At 42.1% G+C, this 26,853-nt stretch overlaps 1 non-coding gene across 1 annotated transcript; it reads right to left on the reverse strand.

Annotated features, from left to right (window-relative positions):
• Positions 1 to 14,301: 14,301 nt before the first annotated feature.
• On the reverse strand, positions 14,302 to 14,465 carry LOC142454160 (U1 spliceosomal RNA). The gene has a single exon (XR_012785679.1). It is a non-coding gene; the product is annotated as a U1 spliceosomal RNA (small nuclear RNA).
• Between the last annotated feature and the right edge of the window lie 12,388 nt (positions 14,466 to 26,853).

Genomic DNA, 26,853 nt, shown 5'->3' on the forward strand with positions numbered 1-26,853 from the left:
CTGTATTTTCACCAGATCCCCAGGGGATTCCAGTGTTCACACAAGTTTGGGAACCCGGGGTCTAGATTGTAGACCGGCATCTTTCTCTTTTTTGAGAAAACAACATCAAGGCTTTTATAAGTCAACTGAAACTATGTGGTGAATTCACTTCCCTCCATTCCCCTGGTTGATTTTAAGAAAAGGCAAGTTACAGTAATTTTCACTGACATTGAGACAATTCCAACTCATCCCAAACTATAACTCTTTATGGGAGTAGCAAGCCTCACCTTTTTCCCACTAAGGAGTGACCCTTGATTTCTAACTACTCCCTTTGAGATTGATACACCCAACCTCGTAAAACACTATACCACTACGGCTCTTAGTTAGATTAAATCTTATCGACCCTTACAAATGAACTTAATTCCCCCAAACAGTTCCACCTTAACACACTTGGTAGGGTTAAAATATTGTTATAAGCCATATGTTCCATCCTATTCCATATTAACTACAGAGCATTAAAATTAGTGTGTGATTAGCCTGTGAGGTCATGAGGTATCAAAGGGATCAGGTATCAGGCTTCAAAGACCAGAAAAAACCAACTCAAAACACCAACATAGCATTGTGAATAAGGGGGAGTGTGGAGTGGGGACCCAGGGCCTATCTGTGGGAAACTGGACATCCCCTTGCAGAAGGGCTGCCATAGAGGAGATGAGCCAATCAAGGTGCAGTGTAGCAACGATGAAACATACAACTTTCCTCTAGTTCTTAAATGCTTCCTCCCCCCACTAACATGATCCCAATTCTACCTTACAAATCTGGCTAGACCAGAGGATGTACACTGGTACAGATAGGAACTGGAAACATAGGGGAATCCAGGACAGATGAACCCGTCAGGACCAGTTGTGAGAGTGGCAATCCTGGGAGGGGGGAGGGAAGGTGGGGGAAAAAGGGGGAGCAGATTACAAGGATCTACATGTAACCTCCTCCATGGGGGATGGACAGCGGAGAAGTGGGTGAAGGGAGACGTCAGATGGTGTAAGATATGACAAACTAATAATAATTTATAAATTATCAAGGGTTCATGGGAGCGAGGGGAGGCAGGGAAAAATGAGGACCTGATACCAAGGGCTCAAGTAGAAAGTAAATGTTTTGAGAATGATGATGGCAACAAATGTACAAATGTGCTTGAACCAATGGATGTATGTATTGATTGTGATTAAAGTTGTATGAGCCCCCAATAAGTGTTTTTTAAAAATTAGTGTGTAAACAAGAAGAGATCTTTATGTGGTTTATGTTTTAAATGCATCCTTATTTAAATATATCAAGTAGACACATTCTTTTATTAATCCCCAATGTTCCCTTTCTTGATCTACATCAGGTTCTGTTTATCACGCTCAGGAGACCTTTCTGGCCCCACGTGGCTTTAAAATTGCCAATTAGCAACATTACCCAGGTGCAGCTTGTTACCAGGGACAAAGGAGGAACACTTTGCAAAAAAAATCCAGGCAACTCATTTCTTCCATGATTGGGCCCAAAACATGGAAGTAGGGCAATATGAACAAAAGGACAGTTTTGAGGGTGCTGAAACGATCCTGGAGCTGAGAACGGTCTGCAAACATTGTCTCTGAGCTCCAGTACCGCTCTCCTCTGAGTATAAGTCCCTGGAGCTCAGAGACGTTGTTTTGCTTCACACAGGGCAAACTGCTTTGAGACTCTCTGACATCATTAAGCCAAATCTTAGCTCAGACAGTTTGTTCAGCCCTAAACTCGGAAGGACACTTAACTTGGGTTGGCTAAGAGGGAGCTACAAGACCTGGGAACTGCTTAAGATGTGATTATAATTTGGGGTTTTGCTTTTGGGAGCTTAAATATATTTGTGACTATACACGCATACATATGTGTGTTAGCTGTCACTGTTTTATTCTGCTGTGAAGGCTTTCTTCTGATCATTTTGTTCTGTGTTTATTAGTGGTTGTAGAGCTGTCCCCCAACTCGTGGTGACTCCACGCACAAGGGGACATTGTCCAGTTTTACATCATCGCCCAGAGTGTTGGGGGTTGGGTCATTCGGATTCACGGGCTCTTCACTGGCTGCCTTAAGGAAGTGGATTTTGACAGGCCCATCTCTTAGTCCACCGTAGTCTGGAAACTCTGTACGGAAACCTGTTTAGCGTCACAGCAACGTGCACCTCTCCACTGGCAGAAGGGTGGTAAATGACACGAGGGGCATTGCCCAGGGCTCCTGCATGGAAGACAAGACTTCTACATCTGACCCCCATTGCCCCTCCTGTCCCATTTCTGGCCTGGCTAATGGTGTCTCTGGGAACCCTACTGGAACAATGGTCAAAAGCTCAGCTGAGAAGCGTCGTGAGAGAAAGACCTAAAAATGTTCTCATTAAAATGATAGTTTAGAAAACCCAATAGAACAGTCCTACTCTGTTGGATGGGTCACTATGAGTCAAAATAGACTCAGTGGCACCTAACAAAATTAACAGTAATGATGTCTTTGAGTACTGGGTGTCTTCTGCTTCTCCCTCGTGTATGTACTCTCCCATGAAGAAGAATCGGACATGAGGATGGGAGAATGACTCATGTACAGTTTAAGAAATGCAGATGACACACCTGTCCTGTGAAAAGTGGAGAGGACTTTCAGCACTGACTGATACAGATCAAAGATGATGGCTTTCAGGATGGTCGACACCGGACTATGAAGTAAACCGCAGTCCTCCCCACTGGGCCAGCAAGCATCATCAAGGTAAGAGAAAAGATGGAAGTCGACAATATTTCATTTTGCTTGGATCCACAACCAATGCCCACAGAAGCAACAGTTAAAAAATCAAACAATGTCGTGTGTTGGACAGACCTGTACAAAGATCTCTCGACAATGATGAAAAGCAAAAACAGCACTTTGAGGCTTACGGTGTGCTCGACCGAAGCCATAGTCTTTCCAGTCATCTCATTTTCATTCAGGAGCTGGACAGGAAGGGAAGGCCGATTCTTCTGGATTGTGGCGTTGTTGAAGAACATGACAGAAACCACAAATTGATGATCGAATTAGCACATTGGTCTTGAAAAGAAGTAAGCCGTAATGTTTTCCTTAGAAACAAGGATGGACACGCTTGATCTCATGCACGTGGGGAATAGGGCCCTGGAGAAAGACATCAGGCTTGGTAAAGGGTCATCTAAAACCCTCAAGCAGATGCATTGGTCCAGAGGCGGCAACATTGGCTCAAACATAATGGCAGTCTTGAGGATGGACCACAGGACCAGGAAGTGTTTTGTTGGGCGGTGTGCAGAGTGGCCATGCGTTGGAACCATGCTCAGGGCAGCTAACAACAGCTTCCACCTGACTGTCTATTCTCCACGTAATGTGTCTTCTACGTTTCAAACGTTATGCTTCAGTAGTGGATATTGTGAATTTGCGTATGAACCTATACCAAAAATGAAAAGGCAACAGTAGAGTCATTTAGCCATTATCTGAAGCAGACAACAGAGGGACAAACAATGGCATCTAAACCTAGAGATTCATGTGGAAACAAGTGTTATACATTTAATTGTCTTTAAGGGACATATATTTATAAGTGAAATAATATCAACAAATAATAATGTTAATGTTTATTGCAATTTTATCTTGTGGCAAGCAGGCTGTAAAGTACAGCACACGCAGAATATTGATGATAAAATTCTAGGACCTTCATTTTTTAAATGAAGAAGCCAAAGCCTAGAAAGGTGCAATATACAGCCCCCAGTTGAGCAGGACAATTGGGATGATCCAGGTAAGGTCGCTTTGGACGGATCTGTCTTACTCACAGCTGGCGTGTGCTGTTGGTGGTGGAACAGTTTCCATTGAGTTAACTTCACCTTATGGAAATCCCGCCTGCATCAGAACGAGACACTGCCTGGTCCCAAACCAGCTTCCTGATTGTTGGAGTGCTAGAGTCTGATGTGGTCACTTTGTAGTTTGAGTGTCTTCCAACCCTGGGGACTCATATTCCAGCACTATGTCAGACAATAGTCTACTGCGATACAGAGTTTTCGATGGCTAATTTTTGAGAGTGGATCAGTAGGCCACCTAGGTTGGTGATTTGACTGGCATTTGAAATACCAGTGGCATAGCTTTCCCACCTTAGTAGAAATGCAGGAATATTATTAGCCTAAACATCAAACATCACAGTTCTGCTTAAGGTAATTATATCTCTATGGTGAAATATCTGTAGGCATTTAAAATATGATGCCAAGGAATGTTTGACCACATGAGTTTAATCATTTAATTAATACCCTAAACAGTTATTTTAATGCCTTTATTTTCATTTTACTTACCTTGTTTGGTCAGTAAATTTTAAAAACTTAAAAATGACAAAGAAAGTTTTGTTTTCAGTCTATTAAGTTGGATATTCCTTAGGGCATATTACAAACCATTGAACTTAAACTTAACTGTACACATTTTTCTGGTGATCATTAAATTCAGGTGATCACAAGATTTTACGATAACTGTTCACATTATTGCATGTTTGAGAGTTCACATAAGGTACGTGGAAGAATCTAAGAAAAGGGAGGACCATTGGAGACAGGAATGGCCAGGGAATATTTTCTGGAAAAGGCAAGTCCTCTTAAGAGTTTCCGAGTTGGCAATGTGAAGGGGGCTTCAAGAGCACTTGGTGAAAAATTTACATCGTATGCAAACCTGTGCAGGCTGCGTCTCATCGTGTCTGTCTGTGCTCCAGGTCCCAATGGTTTTGCCAATATCGTCAGGCAACCCGTGGGCCGGTGCCATCTGTGTCCCAGCAGCCATGCCCCTCGCTGGTCGTCTATGTTCAAAACCACTGACTTAAGAGTCCTTCGGTTCAACTAAGCAATCGTGTGCTTTGCCACATCTTTTACTGTTTACTTACCCTTTTCATGAAAATGATCTTATTTTGATCTTACCAAAGTAAAGTGGAGCTCAGAAAGCATTTTGTAAAGAAATGGAAGCTCAGAAAGCCTTTATTATACACTCTTATTTTTCCTAATTAATGAATCAGCATATTACTAAATTTCCTTAGCATCATTATTTCAAACACCTGCAAATATTTCATCAGGTAGGCCTAACATAATTGCAGGACTTTCTTGTTAGATGTTTTGGTTAATAATGTTCCCATCTTACGGTGTCGGGGAAAAGTCTCGATAGGTTGTGTCTGTGGTGGTTAACAATATCCGTGACAATGAAGATTGTGCATTCTTCCTGAACGAAGGACTTCCTTTTGGAATCACACACATACAACACACACTGAGACATGCCCAGCATCCGCGGCGTGAGCATTGTTTATATTTTCAGATGCATTAAGAGCAACTTAAATGTTCATCAATTACAGAGGAGCGAAGCTGTGATATAATTGACCCACTGCCATTGAGTCCATGACCACTCATAGCGCCCCTGTAGGACAGGGCAGAACTAACTGCCTCTGTGGGTTTCTGAGACTGTAACTCTTTACAGGAGGAGAAGCCTCATCTTTCTCCCACAGAGCTACTGGCAGTTTCAAACTGCTGACCTTGTGGTTAGCAGCCCAATGTGTAACCCACTAGGATATAGTCATGCAAATGACCCAAATGTGCTGCCATGGAAAACAAGTCAACATATGTATTGAATTAAAAACAAACAAACAACAACAACACTGGTGCAGGTAGGAGCTTGAGGCACAGGGAATCCAGGGCGGATGATCCCTTCAGGACCAGTGGTGTGAGTGGTAATGCTGGGAGGGTAGAGGGTGAGTGGGTTGGAAAGAGGGAACCAATTACAAGGATCTATATGTGACCTCCTCTCTGGGAGATGGACTACAGAAAAGGGGGTGAAGGGAGACGTCGGACAGGGCAAGATATGACAAAATAATAATTTATAAATTATCAAGGGCTCATGAGGGAGGTGGGAGCAGGGAGGGAGGGAGGGGGAAAAAAGAGGACCTGATGCAAAGGGCTTAAGTGGAGAGGAAATGCTTTGAAAATGATGAGGGCAAAGAATGTACAGATGTGCTTTACACAATTGATGTATGTATGGATTGTGATAAGAGTTGTATGAGTCCCTAATAAAATGTTTTTAAAAACCCAATAATGAAATAATAATCTTAATACATGCAGAACGGGAAATTTACAGATGCACAAAAGATGTCTGGAGTACTATCAACCAGGCCTTCCTTCACGGTCTTGGGCAAGTGTGCACTTGGGTGTGCACATGCATGCATTGGGCCAGGAGTTGGAAGGGGCTTTCTGTGTATTTTATGCATTTCTGGTTTTTCTTTAACTTTAATATTATCCGTGGGAGAAAATAAAAGAAAAAAGAAATGTTGTAATTTGACCTGGGCGTCCCTTGCTTTCCTACTAACCTCTCTCAATGTTAGTTGCCACTGGGCCAGCTCTGACCTGCAGGGACTTTATCGATCTATATACCAGACACTGTGGCAGTGTGTTATACCTCTTAACACAGCTCCGTCCAAGTCCTGCTGGTTTGCAGCCGCACGCCATTGCTGGCTCTTTGCTCAGTAGAGCTGCCCGTACCTTGATTCTTGCTTCCCCACAAACAGGTGCAAGGCAGGTGCCTGTCCCAGCCTGAGCCTACGAAGGCTGCTCTCCTCCTGCTGACCAAGAAGGACCAGGAGAGGCATAGTTTTCACACAAGCGATGTTCCATTAGAGAAAAAACCAGCGGGCAGCGATGAGGAGAACCCTCATCTCACCCTCCTCACTGAAGCTAGGGGGATTCAGGGTTAAATGTGCTCATGGAAATTTGAGGACATTTCTGGAGTAGGCTGGATTATGCTATCATCGTGCACACTCATTTGTTTCTCTGAGAGGAATCCTCCTTACGGGTGGTGAGTATGGGGTACCAGGCATGATTGCTGTAGTGTTTGGTGGGCAGGACCCCTCTTCACTGCACAACAGCACAGGGCCAGAGAAGCATTTCCTGTAAAAAACAAAACCTTTCAGAGGGGGTTGAGTACCCAAAGTACCCAGAGTACCCAGCTGCTCTGTGGGAGGCAAACGAAGCTTCCTCCTCCTGGAAAGAGTTACAATCTCCAAAGCTTATGGGGACAGTTCTACCCTGTCCTATAGGGTCACTATGAGTTGCAATCCACTCCATGGCACTGGGATTTTTTATTTCCCCTTTTGGCGTCGCTTTTAGCTACCTCAGAACTGGCTCGATGGCAGTGAGTTTGTTTTCAGCAACGTTGCATTTTGCTTTTTCAGTGGGGCTTCATTGCAGGCTCTGCCTATCTGCCATCCTTCCCCAAATAATTCCTAAGGTGATTTGATTTAGTGGCCCTTGGCATCTGTCTGGATGTTTCCATAAGGGATTCCTGGGTCCCTGCAATGATTAAGGGATCCTGGGATGCCTTCCTGTGCCACCACCCTCCCTTATCTTCCAACCCTGGGAGCAAAGCAGAGGGCCCCGTCCCTCTCACCCGCCCATCTCACTGGCAGCCTGCCTTTGCCCAGCACAAAGAGCTGTTTATGAGCCGCAGGAACTTTTTTCTACTTAATTTCCTGAGAGATCATGATGTTTCCTTGGTGTGATGAGTTGTGCATCCTCAATCTGGTCCCATTTGTCTGCTCTGCATCCAACAGACATCTCCTGAAACGTCTGGTAATTCCATGGCTCATTTCCCCAGCTTCCCCTACTGATGTCTCCATTCTGACATTTCCTTAATTGCTTTGGTCTGGATCAGAAAGGGGGCGTTCACTGTCTATGTTGCCAGTTTCACTCAGAAGTCACAGAGCCACAGATTGGAGGCCGGTGCCAGAAGGGTTGTGCCGGCAGAGGGACAAGCGTGGACAAGAAACAGAGGGCAAGAGAGGCGGGTCATCGGGCCTGGCTTGATTCAGCTGACAGAAATGTGGGATCTGGACTCCTAGCCTAAAGCTAGCCCTTCTTCATTTTCACAGAATCAGCTATTGTTTCTTTGGCAGGCATTACTGACACATTTTGGCAAGATTCTCAGAATCCTTTTCCACGGAGCCCTCCCTCCCCCAGGCACCTGGCATAGGAATCGGAATGTAACAGGAAAGTCATGTTTTCCATTTTGGCAGTAAAGGGTATGTATGAGCTTCCCTGAGGACCTGGATAAAGTTGATCCCTGGCAATTGCATGCTGACCATATTCCATAGTTGGTATTCATTCCAATGGGCTTTGTGAGTGAGTTTTTGTACTAGCCACTCTGATCCTCCTGGGAGGGCTGATGGCTGTCCCAGGACGTGACGCTTGCTTGGGGATCTGGAACTGCACGGCGCTGTGGCTGAAGCGGAAGCACGGGGCTAGGGGGTGAGCAAGTGAGAGCGAGCCAGCCAGTTTCCTCTCCTTATGTATGAATTGTCTCTTCCAGGTTTCCCAGTTTCCATTGGATTGATATTTCTTATTTTATTTACTGGAAAGAAAAGTATGATTCATGACGTGGAAATTCAGGCCATTAAAAATAAATGTTTTCATGTTAATATTTGAGATTCAAAGATATTTATTTTTTATGTCTGAAGCAATTTGGGATACATTGGGCTTTGTCTAGAAGTCCACTCTTTTTTATTATTAATCATTTTATTGGGGGCTCATACAGCTCTTTTCAAAATATATCCATCCGTTGTGAAAAACACATTTATACACATGTTGCCTTCCTTATTTTAAAAACTTTTTTCTTTCTACTTGAGCCCTCGGTATCAGCTCTTCATTTTTCCTCTCCTTCCCTCACAAACCCTTGATAATTTATACATTATTATTTTTTTCATGTCTTACAGTGTCTGTTGTTTCCCTTCACCCACTTTTCTGTTGTCCACGCAGGGGGATATATGTAGATCATTGTAATCGGTTCCCCCTTTCTCCTCCCACCTTCCCCTTCCCCTCCTGGTATCTCTATGCTCCTTGTTGGCCCTGAGGGGTTTATCTGTCCTGGATTCCCTGTGTTTCTGGCTATTATCTGTACCAGTGTACATGTTCTGATCTAGCTGGATTTGTAAGGTAGAACTGGGATCATGATAGTGGGGGTGCGGGGGAGGAGGGAGCATTAAAGAACGAGAACAGCGGTTCTCAACCTGTGGGTTGCAACCCTTTTGGGGATCAAATGACCCTTTCACAGGGGTCATCTGATTCATAAAAGTAGCAAAATGACAGTTATGAAGTAGCAGCAAAAATAACTTTATGGTTTGGGGTCACCACAACATGAGGAACTGTGTTAAAGGGTCATGGCATTAGGAAGTTTGAGAACCACTGAACTAGAAGAAAGTTGTATGTTTCATTGTTGCTGTACTGCACTCTGACTGGCTCATCTCCTCCTTGTGACCTTTCTGGAAGGGGATGTCCAATTGTCTACAGAAGGGCTTTGGGCCTCCACTCCGAGCTCTCCCTCATTCACATTGCTAGGACTTTTTGTTCTTTGATGCGTGAGACCTGATCCCATCGACACCTCGTGATCACACAGGCTGGTGTGCTTCTTCCACGGGGCAGTCCACTCTCAGAATGTTAGAATTTTGCAGGACTTTGCAGCCTGCAGAGCCATGCAACTATAGGCTGCGTCCAAATGTTAACCAGGCTCCTTTTTGTACCCTTCAAGTTCTTTCTGGTTTCATTTAGAAAGACTTTTAATGGTCACCACTGAAATGTCTACAGTTAAAGCTAAACTCAGTTATTTGTAACAACATGCCTTAAGCAACATTAACATACATACCCCCAAAACTATACTTTCCTAATCATTGTTATGGCTTTGAAATTTATAGACCAACAAGATAAATAAAAGCATCCTCTCCCAAGCTTAACTACCATCAAGTCGGCCCCCAACTCATGGCCACCTCTTTCATAAGGGAAGGAAATGCCACCCAGTCCCGCACGATCCCCAGGTTTGGTTGCAGGTCAGATCGAGATGATTCCCGGCTACTCTTTAGAAGTAGATTGCCAGCCCTTGCTTCCTACTTCACCGTAGTCTGGAAGTTCCACTGAACATGCAAGTCTCCATAGGCAGAGTGTCCCACAGCAGAGATGGATCAGCTGGGAGCCAGTCAGGTCTTCCACAGGAAGGTGAAAGCTGTGACCCTGAACTCCCACTACCGCCTCGCAAACTTATCTTCTTATCTTCCGACATATCTAACGGTCTTTATAAGAAAATAAAAATAATGATTCTGCCACATAGAAAAACAGGTTCATTATTTTGATATTAGGGCTTCAATCTTACTTATTGTGACCAAGCTACAAGTATTTATAAATGTCAACCCTTGTCATGGTTTCATATTTTCTCACCTTGAGATTTCTTGGATTCTTTACAAACTCATTTTTCTTTTTCCTTTTTCTGTTTTGTTTTTTCTCACTGAGTTTATATGTTCCATGGTCTCATCACTTATGAAAAGACTCCTCTATTAATAGTATGTCATAAAAGGCAAGGGAGTGATCAAATCCTTAATTGGTTGGCTTTTTGATAAATAGCAGTGGTCAGAACTTCCTCTTGCTCAATGCTGCAACCTGATAATAACTGAATTTTTGTTTTTAAAACATGACATTTATACCTTTCCCAGATATATATAATATATATATTATATATATATAAATGCTGACTGAAATTGAAATTGTCAAGGCCATCGGCACAGCAGATCCATGTTAGCTAAGGCAGAATGGGGTGAGGAGAAGTAGGTGTGTAATAGTTGGCTACAGAACCGGGCTATTGAGGTCAGGGACTTGGGTGATTCAGTGAAGAGGATGCTACAAGGAACTGCTCCTCCAGAAAGCCCGACACCAACGTACATTTGTTTCTTTAAAACACATTGACCTTGAAGACAGGACAAGCCTTTTTTATTGCCCCCTCCCCAGATACCACTGTTTGTTAATCATTAACAAAAAAAATTGGTATGATTACCATTTTTAGGCTTTCCACCAAGAAACATGGGAAAGAACATTTTTAGCTTTAAAATCAAGATTGAAATTGTTTTCTCTACTGCCAGGGCTTTAAATTTTCCTTACCTTTGTCACAATTGCATTGATTTTAGGAGATAAAGAATAACAATAAATAGTATCACCAAGAGCTTACTGTGCACAAGGTAATTGTCTAAAGATTTTTCAGTTAATTTAGTTGATCCTCATAAAGCCAAACAAAAAAGTCCTCCCTGTCTTAGATTTGATGCCAACTCATAGACTCTGTAGGACAGGGTAGAACTGCCCCTGTACATTTCTGAGACTGTAACTATTTTTGGCAGTAGAAAATTTCTACTGTCTCCCGTGGAGTGGCTGGTGGTTTTGAAATGTGGACTTTGCAGTTAGCAGTCCAATGTCTAACCACTGCACCCTAGAGCTCCTTGATCCTCATAGAGCCCCCTGTGAATTAGGCCCTGCCGTCATCCTCACTTTTCAGATGAGTTGACTGAGTGTAAGTACCTTGCTCACACTGAGTAGGGTCATCAGATGATGAATCCATGTGGTCCCACTCTTGAACTTACCATCCTGACCTTATAAATCACCTATAGCATGGCACAGGGTGAGAAAAGACTGTATGTTCCCAAGTCAGGAAATATTTGTTTTTAAAAATAAGCCTACAGCTACATTAAAAGGAAATGGATATAAAAAACATGTGATGTTTATTAATTTTGAACGCTTTAGAAAGTGTATTGAGTTTCACATTCCTTGTGAAATATAGTAAGACTTGCCTATTTTGTATCCCCCTTGTTGTTAGGCGCTGTTGGCTTGGCCATCACATATTGAGGTAGTTAGTTTATTGCACCAACCTGGCTGATAAACACATGTGGGGTTAATTGAAGGGCAGAGGGATAAATAGCTCGATGAGCCTCTCCTTTTGAGTTCTCCGGTCTCTTGCTTTCTGATGGACAGACTAGGGTGCAGCTGCCTTAGCCAGTTCCCTGCTTCAGCTGGCAAGGCTCACTTCCTACAAGATATCCCTGAGTAGAAGCCACATGGACCTACCCCGATGCAGCCCTGGGTGCTGGAGCAGGTGTGTGGAGACCCCTGCCAGCACTGAGATGCTTACACGTTCACTGACTTGGCTATCCTCCTGCAGTCGGCATCATTGCGTGTGTTTTGTGAGATGGAGGAGGACTTTGTGGATTGGTGTCGGACATATGGGCTAGTGTTGGGCTTGTGGGCTTGGGCAGCACTGGGTTGGGATGTTTTCTTGATGTGCACTTACCCTTTATATAAAACTCTCTCTTATACATATGAGTTTCTGTGGATTTGTTTCTCTACTGTACCCAGAGTATCAAAGTATATATTTTTGTTTTAAGTTCTCATTTTTCCAATGGTTTTTTATATAAAAATCAACATAATATACACGTCAGTAATTAAGACACTTTTAATGGGTTGTGTATATATATATATATATATATATCATCATAATCAGTTCTAGTGCATCCTTTCTCTCCCTATTGATTATTCCCCATTTCCCCTCAAAATCTCTCTCCCCACCACTATCCCTGATAAACTATTACATAAGATTGTTTGTTCTTTTGGCACTCCTAGAGAATTTGAAAATTTTTCACCAGCACCATAATTCAGTGAACCTTCTTTGATCTTCCTGATCCAATGCCCAACATCCACATGCATATGAGGCAGTGGAAAAGGCCAGGGCTTGGATCAGACACACCTTAGTCCTCAAAGTGACATCCTTGTTCTCCAACATCGGAAAGGGATCTCACGCAGCACATTTTCCCAATGCAATGAGCCTTTGGCTTTTTTGACTGCTCCTTCTATGAGCATCGATTGTGGATCCAAGCAAGGTGAAATCCTGGACAACTTCAAGCTTTCCTCCATTTATCTGATGGTCCTGTGGTGAGGGCTGTGAGGATTTTGGTTTTCTTTACGTGGAGTTTAATCCATTCTGAGGGCTGCAGTCCTTGATCTTTATCAGCAAGTACGTCAAGCCCTCCTTCCTTTCGGCAAAGAAAGTTGTGTCATCAGAAGGTTGTTAATAAGCCTTCAATCCTGATGCCACACTCATTTTCCCACAGCCCAGCTTCTCAAATTACTTGCTCAGCAAAAATATTGAGGAAATATGATGAGAGGATGCAACCAGGACACACAACTTTCCTGCTTTTAAACCATGCAGTATTTGAACAAACCACACACAGGTTCCACATAAGCACAATGAAGTGTTTGTAATTCACATGAAGTGTTCTGAATCCCCTTTCTTTTCAATGCTATACATGCTTGGTTATGATCCACACAGTCGAGTGCTTTTGCATAAGAAATATAACACTAGTAAGTATATTTTTTGGTATTCCCTGCTTTGAGTGAAGATCCATCTGTCATCAGCAATGACATCCTTTATTTCACATCCTCTTCTGACTAAGACCTGAATTGCTGGCAGTTCCTTGTCAATGCACTGCTACAACTTTTGTTGGATGATTTTCAGCAAAAGTTTACTTGCATGTGACAGTAATGATATTGTTTGATAAGGTCTACATTCTGTGGGGTTACCTGTCTCTGGAATATGCCCCAACAACAACATGGTGCTTTCCCCTTAGTTGGCCAGGTAACTGTCCTCCAAATTCCGTGGCCTAGACTAGTGCATGCCTCCAATGTTCCATTCGTGCACTGCAACATTCCAGTGGCATTTCATCCGTTCCTGGAGCTGTGCCTTTCACTAGTGCCCCAAGGGCCATGTGAACCTCTTCCTTCAGTGCCCTTGGTTTTTGGTCATATGCACTCTCTGGAAATGGCTGAATGTCAACTAATTCTTTTGAATGCAGTGACAGTGTATTCCTTCCATCCTCTTTTGCCGATTCCTGCATTGTTCAATAATTTGTCCATAGAATCTTTTAATGTTGAAATTTTGAATATTAAAATTTTCTTGAATTCTTTCAGTTCAAAAAATGCTGCGTGTGTCCTTCTAAATTTTTGATCTTCTAATTCCAAGCCTTTGAATATTTCATTATAATACTTTATTTTGTCTTCCTCACCTGCCCTTTGAAATTTTCTGTTCAACTCATTTACTTCATCATTTCGTCCATTTGATTTAGATACTCTATGATTAAGAGTGAGTTTCAAAGTCTCTTCTGATATTCAGTTTGATCTCTTCTTCCGCTCCTGTATTTTCAGTGACCTTTTGCTTTCCTCGTGTATTATGTTCTCGACATTATCCCACAGCTCATCAGTGTTCTGGCATTAGTGTTTAATGAATCAAATTGATTCTTGAGATATTCTCAAAATTCAGGTGGAATATACCCAAAGTTATAGTTTGGTTGTCATGTACTTAAACATTTTTTCTTCAACTTCAACTTGAACTTACATCTGAGCAGTTGATGATCTGTTCCACAGTCGTCCCTGGTATCCATATGGATAGTGATATTGAGCTTCTCTCTCTCTCTCTTTTATTTTTCAGGGGAGAGTGTGAACGCAGTCCCCCACTACCACATATTATGCAGTCGAGTTTCCCACATTTGGGAAAATCGCAGGGGTCAGCACACCCGGAGTGCAATGGGTGAGCCTTGTCCTGGGAAAACCACCTACATGATCATGGTATCTCCCCTGCCAGGTAAGTATGATATTGCCTCTTCCCACATATATAGTCAATTTGATTTCTGTGCATTCCATATGGAGAATCCACATGTATAATCATCATTTATGTTGTTGAAAAAAGATATCTGCGATGAAGAAGTTGTTAGTCTTGCAAAATTCTATCATGAGATATTCAGCTTTGTCTCTATCACCAAGAATGTATTTTACAACTACAGTGCCTTCCTCTTCATTTCCTACTTTTGCATTCCAATCACCAAGAATTGTCAATGCATCCTGACTGCGTGTGTGACAAATTCCAAACTGAAGGCACTGGTAAAATTTAGCATCATTACCGTTAGTGTTTGGTGCATAAATTCAAATAATAGTTGTACTGGCTGGATTCCCTTGCAGTAGATAGGTGATACTCTGTCACTAACAGCATTGTACTTCAGAATAGAACCTGACCTGTTTGTTTAGATGATGAATGCCATTCCTCTTGATAGTGTCATTCCAGCATAGTAAACCCTATGATTTTCTGATTCAAAATAGCCAATACCAGCCAATTTCAGCTCACCAATGCCTATATTATCAATCTTTATGGAGTCCATTTAATTAAAAAATCATTTTAATGGGGGCTCATACAACTCTGATCACAATCCATACATACATTAATTGTGTAAAGCACATTTGTACATTTGTTACCTTCATCATTCTCAAAACATTTGCTCTTCACTTAAGGTCTTGGCATCAGTTCCTCATTTTCCCCCCTCCCTCCCTGTTCCCCCATCCCTCAAGAACCCTTGATAATTTATAAATTATTATTTTGTCATATCTTACACTCTCCGATGTCTCCCTTCACCCACTTTTCTGTAGTCCATCCCCCAGGGAGGAGGTTATATATAGATCCTTATCATCGGTTCCCCCTTTCTACCCCACCCTCACTCTACCATTCCTGGTGTTGCCACTCTCACCATTCATCCTGAAGGGATCATGTGGATTCCCTGTGTTTCCAGTTCCTATCTGTACCAGTGTACATCTTCTGGTTCAGCTGGATTTTTAAGGTCGGATTGGGATCATGATAGTGGGGGTGGGGTGGTTGGGTGGAAGACACATTTAGGAACTAGAGGAAAAGTATGTGTTTCATCATTGCTAGACTACCCACTGATTGGCCCATCTCTTCCCTGTGATCCTCTGTAAGGGGATGTCCAGTTGCCTACAGATGGGTCTTGGGTCCTCAATCGGCACTCCCCCTCATTCACAATGATCTGATTTTTTTGTTCTTTGATGCCTAATACCTGATCTCTTCAACACCTCGTGACCACACAGGCTGGTGTGCTTCTGAGCTAGATGGCCGCTTGTTTATCTTCAAGCCTTTAAGACCCCAGAGGCTATATCTTTTGATAGCTGGGCACCATCAGCTTTCTTTACCACATTTGCTTATTCACCCGTTTGTCTTCAGTGATCATGTTGGGAAGGTGAGCATCATGTAATGCCAATTTAATAGAAGAAAGTAGTATTGCATTGAGGGAGTACTTGAGTGGAGGCCCAATGTCCTTCTCCTACTTTAATACTAAATCTATAAATATATGCACATAGATCTATTTCTCCATCCTCATATATAAATATGTTTACATATGTACATGCCTTTATTTATACCTTTGTAAATACCCTTTGTCTCCTAGTTCTTTTCTCTGTTTCCTTTTACTTTCCTCTTGTCCCACTATCCATCTGGAGAAGAAAACAATGGGACTGACTTTTTGGAGAGGACATGGGAGAGAGGGCAGTGGGGGGGGAAAGGAAGTAGTGTTGACAAACCCAGTGACACGGGAACAAGAAGTGATCCAAATCGGTGGTAAGGAGGGTGTAGGAGGCCTGGTAAGGCATGATCAAGGGTAATGTAACCGAGAGGAATTACTGAAACCTAAAGGAAGGCTGTCCATTTAATTTTTGATGATTTCTAATTTTCCCAGGTTCCTACCTCTACATTCCAAGTTCCAATTATTAATAGATGTCTGCAACGACTTCTTATTTGGAGTTGTGCTCCATCAACACATGATGCTCCTGCAAGCTTTATCCCACTCACATTCCTATGGTCCACTTGGCTTTGAGCGGCAACTCTGCCTCACTCATTCTCAACACCTTTCAACGTGAGGGATTCATCCCTGGCACTATCTTGGCCAATTCATGAGGTTTTCAGTATCTGACAGTGTTTTGATGCTGTTCACGGCTTCTCAGTGGCTACTTCCTCTGAGGTGAAGAGCTTATTCCTCCTTCTTCATGGTCTGGAAGCTCTGCAGAAATCTGTTCACTGTGGATCACCCTGCAGATATTTGAAATACAGTGACATAGCTTCCAGAATGACAGCCATACACAATCCAGCACATCCAGACAAAGTGACAGACAGGTGGTGCTTGCCTCTCTTCATGGGGATATTTTTATTTGCTTCACATGCATGTGAATAATGGACATTGAATAAGGAAGACCTAAGGAATATAGGCATTTGAATTAGGGTACTGGCAAAGAACATTAAAAGTACCATGGGCTGCCAAACAATTATCTTATGGTAGTTAGATTTTATGTCAACTGGCACCTATGTGAAAGTGAAGGGGTGGAGCCTGACCTATCAAGCAGGCCACTGCCTGATGAGGCCTCCTTTGGCTTGTGGCCATTTTATAAGAGAAACAGGGGGAACTTCTTTCCTTTCTGGTCATTTGCCTGCCTCCTTGCTGGGACTCTGTGTCTGCCTCCAAGGGTGACCTCATGAAGGCCACTGACCCTGGGAGCCCACCCTTGAGCTATTGGCTCCCTGCCATGTTCTCATCAACCCTGACTCCAGGCTACTCTGCACTCCCAGCCTGTGGTCTCCCTGCCTCCAGTTCCTCTTCTGCATCACAGAACTGCTGCCACCTGAGTCTGAAGAAACCCCGACTAGCATGCGGCCCATGGATTTGAGCTGGCCTGAGTTAAGGTGTCTTATTGATATTACATTACTTTTTGATATAAAGTTCTTTCCTATACATATGTAAATGTCACTTGTTTTCTTTCTCTAAACAATCCAGCTTAACACATCTATCCTGGAAAAAAATATATATATATATCCAGAATGCTCCTTAGACAAAAGGCAAGACTTCATTTCATGTATTTTGGGCATGTTATCAGGAGAGATCAGTCCCTGGCAAAGGACATCAAGTTTAGTTGAGTTGATGAGCAGCGAAAAAGGTGACCTTGAAGGAGAAGGAGGTGGATTGACCCAGTGGCTTCAATAATGGCCTCAGACATACCAACAATTATGAAGGCACTGGAGGGCCAGGCAGTGTTTCATATGTCATACACAGGGTCGGTGTAAGTCAGAACCAACAACTACAACGTAGGATGGAAAGAAGCTGCATGGGAGTGCTACTTTCACCGTGGAAGCAGCAGTGCATCTTATGACATTGAAGCTGCCTTCAGAGGTTGGGTAGAAGTCCTTTCAGGCTGCATTTTAACCTTGGATTCCAGATCACGCTGTGGGTGTCTTCACATAGGAGTGAGACCCAAAATGCTCCCCCTTGTTTTTCTTTCAACATAAATCATCTTCCGTTGTCTTTTCCTTCAATTAAGGATCATGACGTAATGCACAGCCTCATTTTCATGCTACTTGCCAACGCCTAGGCTTTAGCAGTTTGCCTGGAGCTCGCTCAGTCCAAGAAGAGCTCATCAGGATCCGGAGGAGGTCCATTTGAATCCCAGGCTCCTAAGCAAATTTCATGTTGTGAAGTTGTGTGTCAAAGAAACAAAGAGAGTCTAGCAGCAGAGTGCCTAAGTGTGGGGACGAAGCGAGCTCTTCAGGTTCTGCCCCAGGCCTGAGCAAGCCGCTCCCTCCCGCCAGGATTCCTGGCTTCTTCCTCCTCACTTGGCAAGAGCAGGGAGGGAGGAGTCCTGGTTTCCATGATGATATGGCTTTCCTCTGGGTCAGCGGATTGGGCTTCTTGAATCAAACCAGAGATGAATACCAAAGCTATACGCCAGCCTGTCTGGTTACGGCTATTTCACTTCTTGATGCCCTTCAGTGATGATGATGTCAGTCATCATCCTTGAAACCATGATGGTTTTCTTTACGGTCTGTGGAAGAAACAACTCCAAAACCATTGCTGCTGCAGTTGAGTTCATTTATATTATTTAAAACATCATCATAGGTGCTTGTCTCTATTTCCTTGGCACACCGAGGAGAGTTTGGAGGAGGAGGAGGAGAGGATCTGGAATGTGTGGCTAATGGCCTCCAGGAACTACTGCCTCCTTTGCATGAGAAAGAAGAACTAGATTCTGCTTGGTTTTCATGGCTGAATCTTTCCATCAAATATTCCATAAGAGAATTCTGTAGAAGAATATTTTATCAAAAAGCAAAAAAAACATGGAACAGAACTTCAAATTCTCACGGACACCAGGCTTTCCGGAATCATGGGAGAGGGTGAACCCCTAAAATGATTGCTCTGGAAAAATAATTAAACCTTAAACCAAAAATAAACCCTGAACTATTCTTAAAATAAAGCAACTACTAAACTCACAAATAAAACAAGCAAAAAAACACCTTGAGCACTGTGCTCTTTCAGAATAACTCAATCACTTAGGGAGGGAGCTTAGGAGTCAGTGAGTTTATGTCAATAATGAGGACCTCAGAAAAGGAGTCCGGGTATGGCCACACAAGTCAGAAACTAGAGTTACTATCATGGAACGCACGTGTAGGACACACAAGTCAGAAACTAGAGTTATTATCATGGAATTCACATGTAGGCCCAGTGCAATTGGTGCGTGCTTTGTTGAGCATACTCTTACCAATGGCAACTAAAGAGCAAATAAATAAATAAATAAAAATGGAATAACTAATTTAAGATCCAAAATTCAGCATCTTACTGGTCCCATTAGACTGAATACTTCTGATTAATGTGAAATATAAACAAAATTCTTTTTAATAGCTTATTTGATCTTGCTAGTAACCACAATGACACACATAAAAAAATAGGAGCAAAACCTCTCTCCTGTAAATTGGGGATGCTCCACGTTGGGGCTTGGGTTGGCTAATGGAAAAGTGAAAACCCACCTGGTACCAAGAGGGAAGAAGTCAGCAGAGGCCCTGACAAGAGCCAAGAATGCAAAGAGAGGATCTGAGTGTGTGCTGGCTCTTGGTGGGTGTTTTTTGTTATGTGCAGGCAGCATTGTTTTCATAGGAATGATCAATAATAGGAAAACCTGAGAGTCTTCAACATGCAATTTCAGGGCGGGGCCTTGTGCGGAATGAAGAGGATTGGTGCCACTCACCTACTGAGCTTTGCTAGCCTTTGTGGTTCCCCAGAGACTGGCCTCCTGGGGACGTAGAGCTGCTACTCCAAGTTCAGGTCAACCTGTCCCCCCTGAGGGGGACAGTAATCTCAGGGCAGGGAGGGCAGAGAGTCTCCAGAGGAAGGCATTGTCTTCTCAGGTGAGAGAAGGCACACACGTCTCATATTTATTTAGTCCTACTGGTAATTTTGACTCATAGAATTAATAACCTGTGCACAATAGAAAACCACTGGGGCTTCTGTATCTGGGATGTAGATATTGATGGGAAAAATCATCCCCACTGTATCTCTCACCCTAACAAGTGTTTTTACGTCCTTAAGATGCTCAAAAGAAAACAAAACCCAAATCCCAAACTAGTTACAATGGAGTCAGTACCGACTCACGGAGACCCGTCTGTGCGGACGAGAACTGAACTCCCGTGGGTTTTCCGGGCTGTGACCTGTCAGGAGCAGATCGCCAGGCCTTTCTTTCAAGGTGCCTCCTGGTGGATTTGAACTGGTAACCTTTCAGAGAGCAGCCAGGTGCTTAACTGTTTGTGCCACACTGGAGCTCCAAAGAAACCAAACAATTCAAACCAGATTCACTGTCATCGAATGAATGCTGACCATAGCTACACTACAGGACAGGGGAGAAGTGCCCTGTGTGTTTTCAAGACTACAACTCTACTCGGGGAGTAGAAAGCCCCTCTTTCTCCTGTGGAGCAGCTGGCAATTCGAATTACTGATCTTGTGGCTAGCAGCTCTTGTAATCTCTAGACTTCCTCCAAAGAAACCAGGAAGCAGGAGGAAATGGCTGGAGCAGAATAAAAATTTTAGAATAACGTGAAAGGAAACCGTGAAAGAGTTACAGGGGTGCGATGGAAAGGAATAGCTCTTGAAGTTGCTTGAGCTAGTCAACAGAGAAGGGGCGTGAAATTGTATGCCCTTTAGGCAGCTGAAAATGGTTGATGAAAGGAGTTCAGAAACAGAATGTGTAGATGTCGAATGGGAGGCGATTGTGCTTGTGAGGCACATATCTATTCAGTGCCGGGAAGGAAAACATGGACCGATCGGGATGTGAATGCGCAGTTGTTCCACTTAGATGCTGCTTTTTCCCCCCTTCTTCTTGATTCCTTATAAATACAAATGGCAACAATTCTCTCTTCAGGTGACTAGTGAGCTTTCATATTTTTACTGGTCACATATATTTTCTCTTCCATAGATATGTCTTTTGCATGCTTGACTGTTGAGTGTGTTCTTAGTACCTTGTATGACCTTGTTGTACAATGAAGTAATTAGTCTATTTTTATATTTGTTATATACATCATCAATTATGTGACAGATAGGTAGCTCGTTATCAAGAGAACTAAGTCTTTGTCTTTGTTGAGATGTATTTTCACTGTGAATATCTACCCTCTTTAGGTCCAGGTCAAATCCCATTTTGTCCTAAAAGTTTCCCAGGAACACTGAGGTGACATAAGCCTTCTCCCCTTCCACAAGACCACTACCCTGAGTTACCTTAGTCTGATTTAGAAAGCATTGCCTTCTTTAAAGAGCAATGGCTTGTTGCACTCAGCATTCAGCACAGTCCTTTGTACAAAACAGATGCCCAGCAAGGGCTTGTGGTGTTAAATAAAATAAAACTGGAATGATTGTAGCTTTACTTTTAGGGCCATAGATCCCTACCGTCCTGTAATTACATGGAGGGTGGATGTGAGAAAATCAGATACAAACTGGATGAATGATAAAACCTCACCTTAAAATTCTCCCCACAATCCAAGCTTTTTAGCAGTCTGCAGGCATTTATGGCTCTCATAGTAGTTTGGCTGAAGTTACTCACTCATATGAGCTTTTCTTAAATCCTTGAACCCATATAATTGAATTTCAGTGGGAAAAGTATATCAGAACAGCACTCTAAGTGACACACTTATAAAAAAGAGAAATAGATGCTAGAGATGTACATTTAATCACAACTTCTAATGGGGCTAGAAATATGAACACAACAGCTGTAACAGCAAAACGTCTCAGAATGCTGAGTTAAAATTTCCAGGAATGAGTGAATGGCACAATTTTGTTTTATTGGTACCTGGGACTTTTAAAGACACAGAGCAGAGTAGTAAACATAGCCAATAAATGGAACCGTGCCTACTACAGTAGCAGACAATGCACCAGGAATATAGGTATAAAAGGCTTTAATCATTGTGCTTTAAAACCAGTTGTATTGGCACAAAATCTACAGCTCGTGCAATGCAGTAGTTCAATCATATTAGGAAGAGTTGCACACTCATTATCACTATCAATTGTAGAACATTTCCTTCTTTCTTGCACTTGTTATTATACCCTCCCCATTTTACCTTAACCTTTCCTGCTACACCCACAAGAAGCAAGCAATCCGATGACTGTTTCCATAGATTTACCTTTTTGGACTTCATATATCAAAGAACATACAAAAACAAACAAAAATCCCCAAAATAACGACAGCAAAGTTAGAGCAAAACCTCAATCAAAATGAAAGTGAAAAATATTTTAAAATATATTAAAAACTAGAACAGCTTTAAAATGGGTCAAAAGGAAGCTCAAAATGACAAGGTGTTAGGTTTTAACCTATAACTACTTTTGCTGCCGTCCACTGTCCAATGCCCCCTGCAGGATGTAAGGCTGTTCACATCTCTAGTCGATGGCCACAGAGGTCTCACCAGAGGCTTACTCTGTACGTATTGTCCCTTCATTTTTTTTTACTTGCTTAAAAAAAATTAAACTTTAAACATCTTTTAAATGGGTCAAATGGGAGATCAAATAAGATATTGCATTTTAACCTAATGACATCTACCATGATCGTCTTTTCAATGCTTTCTGTCTGAAAGCAAGGCTGTTCACATCCCTAGACTATGCCAGAGGGAATGTACCGCCCCCCAGAACCACACAAATCATTCTATATCCAACCATTTCAGGAACGAATGAAGAGGTCCAGCTGCACAGAAGGTATTGGCATAAAACAAGGCGCAAGGAATTGATGGAATACCAAATGTAACTTTCAACAAATGGATATCACATCAGAATTGTTTACTCATTTGTGCCAAGAAATTTGGAAGACGGTCACCAGGTTAAATGACTAGAAAAGGTCTATGTATATGTTTATTCCAAAGAAAAATGATCCAACAGAACACATAGGCTATCAAACAACATCGTTAATATGACACACAAGTAAACTTTTGCTGAAGATTAGTAACAGAGGGCAGCAGCGATGCATATAAGAGGAACTGTCAGAGATCCCTACGAGAGTCAAAAGGACACAGAATGAGGAATGTCACGACTTAGGTCAGTTATAACCAAGAATAAGGGGACTCTGCATGTTTTAAAACTGCTACCTGAATGTCTGGATATTTGAACTCATGTGGGCACTACATAGGAGAAAGGCCTCATAAGACGTGTTCTTATAAAGATTACAGACTTGAAAATCCTAAGGGCATTTCTACAGCTTCACACGGGGTTGCTATGACCTAAAATAGACCAGATCGCTCCTAACAACAACAGCAGTGAGAAAGATTTGTTGTGGTTGTCTGTCTTTTTCATATCAACTTTCATGCAATACCTAACTGCATTACATGTTCATTGTCCTAGCACATTTTTGACCATTCCTTTTTTATTTTTAGAAGACTTTGAGTATTACTTGTTGCAGATAGTATATCCAAAGTTTTCTGGACCCACTTGCTCTTCCAGAACCTTGCCATTCTTGAACCTGTTTTTTCTCTTGCAGCTGGGTTGGCCTTTGAACCTGCTTCGAGGACTAGAGTACAGTGGAAATGGTGCTGCACACTATCAGTGTGTCTCTTCAAAGGGACCAACTTCTGCCTGACTCTTTCATTCTTGGTGCCGGTAAACGATCTAAAGAGAGATGCTCACTCACACACCAGACATGAGAAATAAGGGTCTTCAGATCATGGCAGGATCTGATGGTAACTACATGAAAGACTTCAGCAAGCATGCCCAGCGGAGCCTGGTCAATTGTACTATGAAAGATAATGCACAATGTTACTGTGTTAAACTACTAATTATCTTTTTATATATTCAAAATTTTTTCTCAAAATAAGATACTTTTTCTGAGATTTGTCTTTTGACTGTCTGCCACAGAATATATTTTATTTATTTTTAATAGTTTTAGGTTTATAGAAAAATGGAGATGCTAATGGAGAGAGCTCCTTATACCCAGCTTTCTCTGTCATTAACATCTTATATCAGTATGGTACATTTGTCACAACGAATGGACCAATAGCTATGCATTATTATTATTAACTAGGTCCTTAGCTTATTCAGATTTCCTTAGTTTTTACCGAATGACCCTTTTCTGCTCCAGGATCCCATCTAGAATACCACATTACAGTTAGTCGACATGTTTCCTTAGGTTCCTCTTGGCTGTGATAGTGTCCCACACTTTGCTTGTTTTTGAAAACTTTAGTCACTTTGAGATGTACCTCTCAGTTATTTTGTAGGCTGTCCTTCCATTGGAATTTGTCTGATTTTTTCCACCATCATGCCTACATTAGCATCATGGGTTTGTGGGGGAGTATCAAAGAAGTAAAGGGTGATGTCATAACATCCTAACAAGGGTACATACTGCCAATATGACTTACCACCATTGATGTTAATGTGGAGCGGCATGGCTTATACTGCTCTAGAGTTAGTGCCCTGTTCCCTTCCCATCCTGAGCTCTTTGGAAGGAAATCACTGTGTGTAGCTCACGCTTAAGCACTGGGCACTTATGCTCCCCATGGACTTTGACTTGATGTAAGCATTTTTCTTTATGGCATTCATAGTTCCCTTCTAAGAAGGCCTCCTCACCAATGCGATGTGACCATGGTCCTAAAATTTCTTCTAACACCTCTATGGTGTTCCTTTCATATTTAGATTTTTGTCCATTTGAAATTTATTTTTATGTTGGTATTCATTTCATGGTTAGACTTTTAAAGGTGCACCTTGTAAACAGGCCTACTCAATCCAAGTGAGGAATTCTCTCACATTTGTATTGCCTTAGACGCACCAGTCGGCTAGGAAGTGATGCGTGCACTGTATGTTATAAACCAGAAGTCTTGCTGTAGCTGATAAGAGAAAGGAGGAGGAGAAGGAGGACCTGTAAATGAAGGGTGAAAATTTCTGTTCACCAGCTTTCAATAGACCCCATGAAGGTGCAAGGGGTGTGATTGTCATGCCTTTAGAGTTCTGAGTGCTTCATGGAGTGTTTTTGTCTGTTAAAATCTTTGTGTATAGATGAACCTGAAATAGGAGTCTTAGTCTTACCACACAGATACAAATGAATAGTTAATTTTAAAACAGATTTTGTTTCAGTTTAAAATTAGGTTTTTCCCAGTTTCTCAAGATTCACCATGTCACAGCATGTCTCAGAACTTAATTTCTCCTAGGGCTGAATAATAGATTACTGTTTATGCGTTCATTTTGGGTTGCTTTCACCTTTGGGATTATTGTGAATAACACTGCAATGCACATTCGTAGAGGAGTGTGTTTGGGTCTTTGCTTTCAATTCTTATGATATATATAAAATTTCTGGATTATAAGGTAATTAATTCTAAAGTGTCATGCTGGTGCTGTGTGGATATAGTCATTGGTCGAGTAACTGCAAGGTTCAAACACAGCAGCCACCCCAGAGAGAAAAGATAAGGCTGTCTGTTCCCATAATGATGTACAGTCTTGGACACCTTGAAAGCTTGACTTGACAGTGCACTTGGGTTTCAGATAATTCCCTAGTGACGTTTTTGGTGAAGGGAGCCACCACATTTTCACTCTCAGTAACTACAACCTTCTATTTTCCCACCAGCAATGCACTTGTTAGTTTCTGTCTTCCCTGCATTCCTGGGATAAATTTCACTTGCTCCTGGTGTCAAAGCTTTTTATTATAGTGTTGAATTTGCTTTGTTAGTATATATATCTAATTTTTCTTCTGTATTGACTTCTAGTTTCATTCCACTGGGGTTGGAAGAGGGTTGTTGTTTGGTTGCATCCAGTTGGTCCCAAACCCTGTCAGCCTGTGCACAGCAGCAGGAAACAACACTGCCCGGCGGCCCCATCCTCATGACTGGTCCCAGCTTGAGCCCTCTGTGGCAGTCACTGTGTCAATCCATCTCAGTGGGGTCCTCCTCTTTTTGGTGCCCCTCCACTTTGCCAAGCATGATGTCTTTCCCCAGGAACTGGCTTCTCCTGATATTGTGCCCAAAATATATCAGACAAACCAAACTTTGGTAGGATATTTATCTTTTAAAATCTATTCACACTTGCTTTATCATCTAAAATGCATTCTATCCTGAGATCACAGGCACTAGAGAGGGAAGTGGATTCTATTTTTATTGGATGGGATTTTCTATATATGTTTTTATTTCTAACTGCTTTAAAGTCTCAGTCTACTCTGTTCTTGAGGGAACAATTCAAGACCATACTTTTTGAAGGTGAAAATTAAGTAGGATAAGATGCCCCCCACCATAAGATTTTTATTATTCTGTTTCTCAATTTCTTTTCTTCTTTTCTGTTTTCTTGGTATTGGGGTTGAAACAAACAAACAGACAAAAAGTCACGCAGCTGACAAGGTATTAATAGCTGTGACATTTACTATTGAAACCTAGAAGCAAATCCACTGCCGATCGAATCGATTCTGATTCCTAGCCACTGCGGGACAGAGAGGAACTGCTCCTCAGGGTTTCTGAGTCTGCTAATTGATGCTTTTCCCATAAACTGTGTGCACACGGACGCAGCTGAGGAGCGCCATCCCCTGAGGGAATGTGGAGTCCCCAGACGGTTGACAATAGCGCTATCTTCGTAAATATATAACTGGCTGTCAGTGAACGAACCATGAACGAACACCAGATGCTTTAAGACTACCCACGCAGTTAATTTATCCCTTATAATACATACTCCAAATCAATATATTTTTCAGGTATTTTATTGCTATCTTCAATTTTTTTAATTTCACAGCTATTCAGAAACAAATGTCTTCTGTAATGTCTTCAGAAAATAAAACAGTATATATGCGCCACAAGTTTTTTGACAGTTCTAATTTTGTTGTGAATTATTTAAATGTTGATATCTTGTACATGTACACTGACTGTTCTCTATGCTTCAAGCGGAAGGATGAG

This window comes from Tenrec ecaudatus, chromosome 7 (genome assembly GCF_050624435.1).
Source record: "Tenrec ecaudatus isolate mTenEca1 chromosome 7, mTenEca1.hap1, whole genome shotgun sequence".
NCBI lineage: Eukaryota > Metazoa > Chordata > Mammalia > Afrosoricida > Tenrecidae > Tenrec > Tenrec ecaudatus.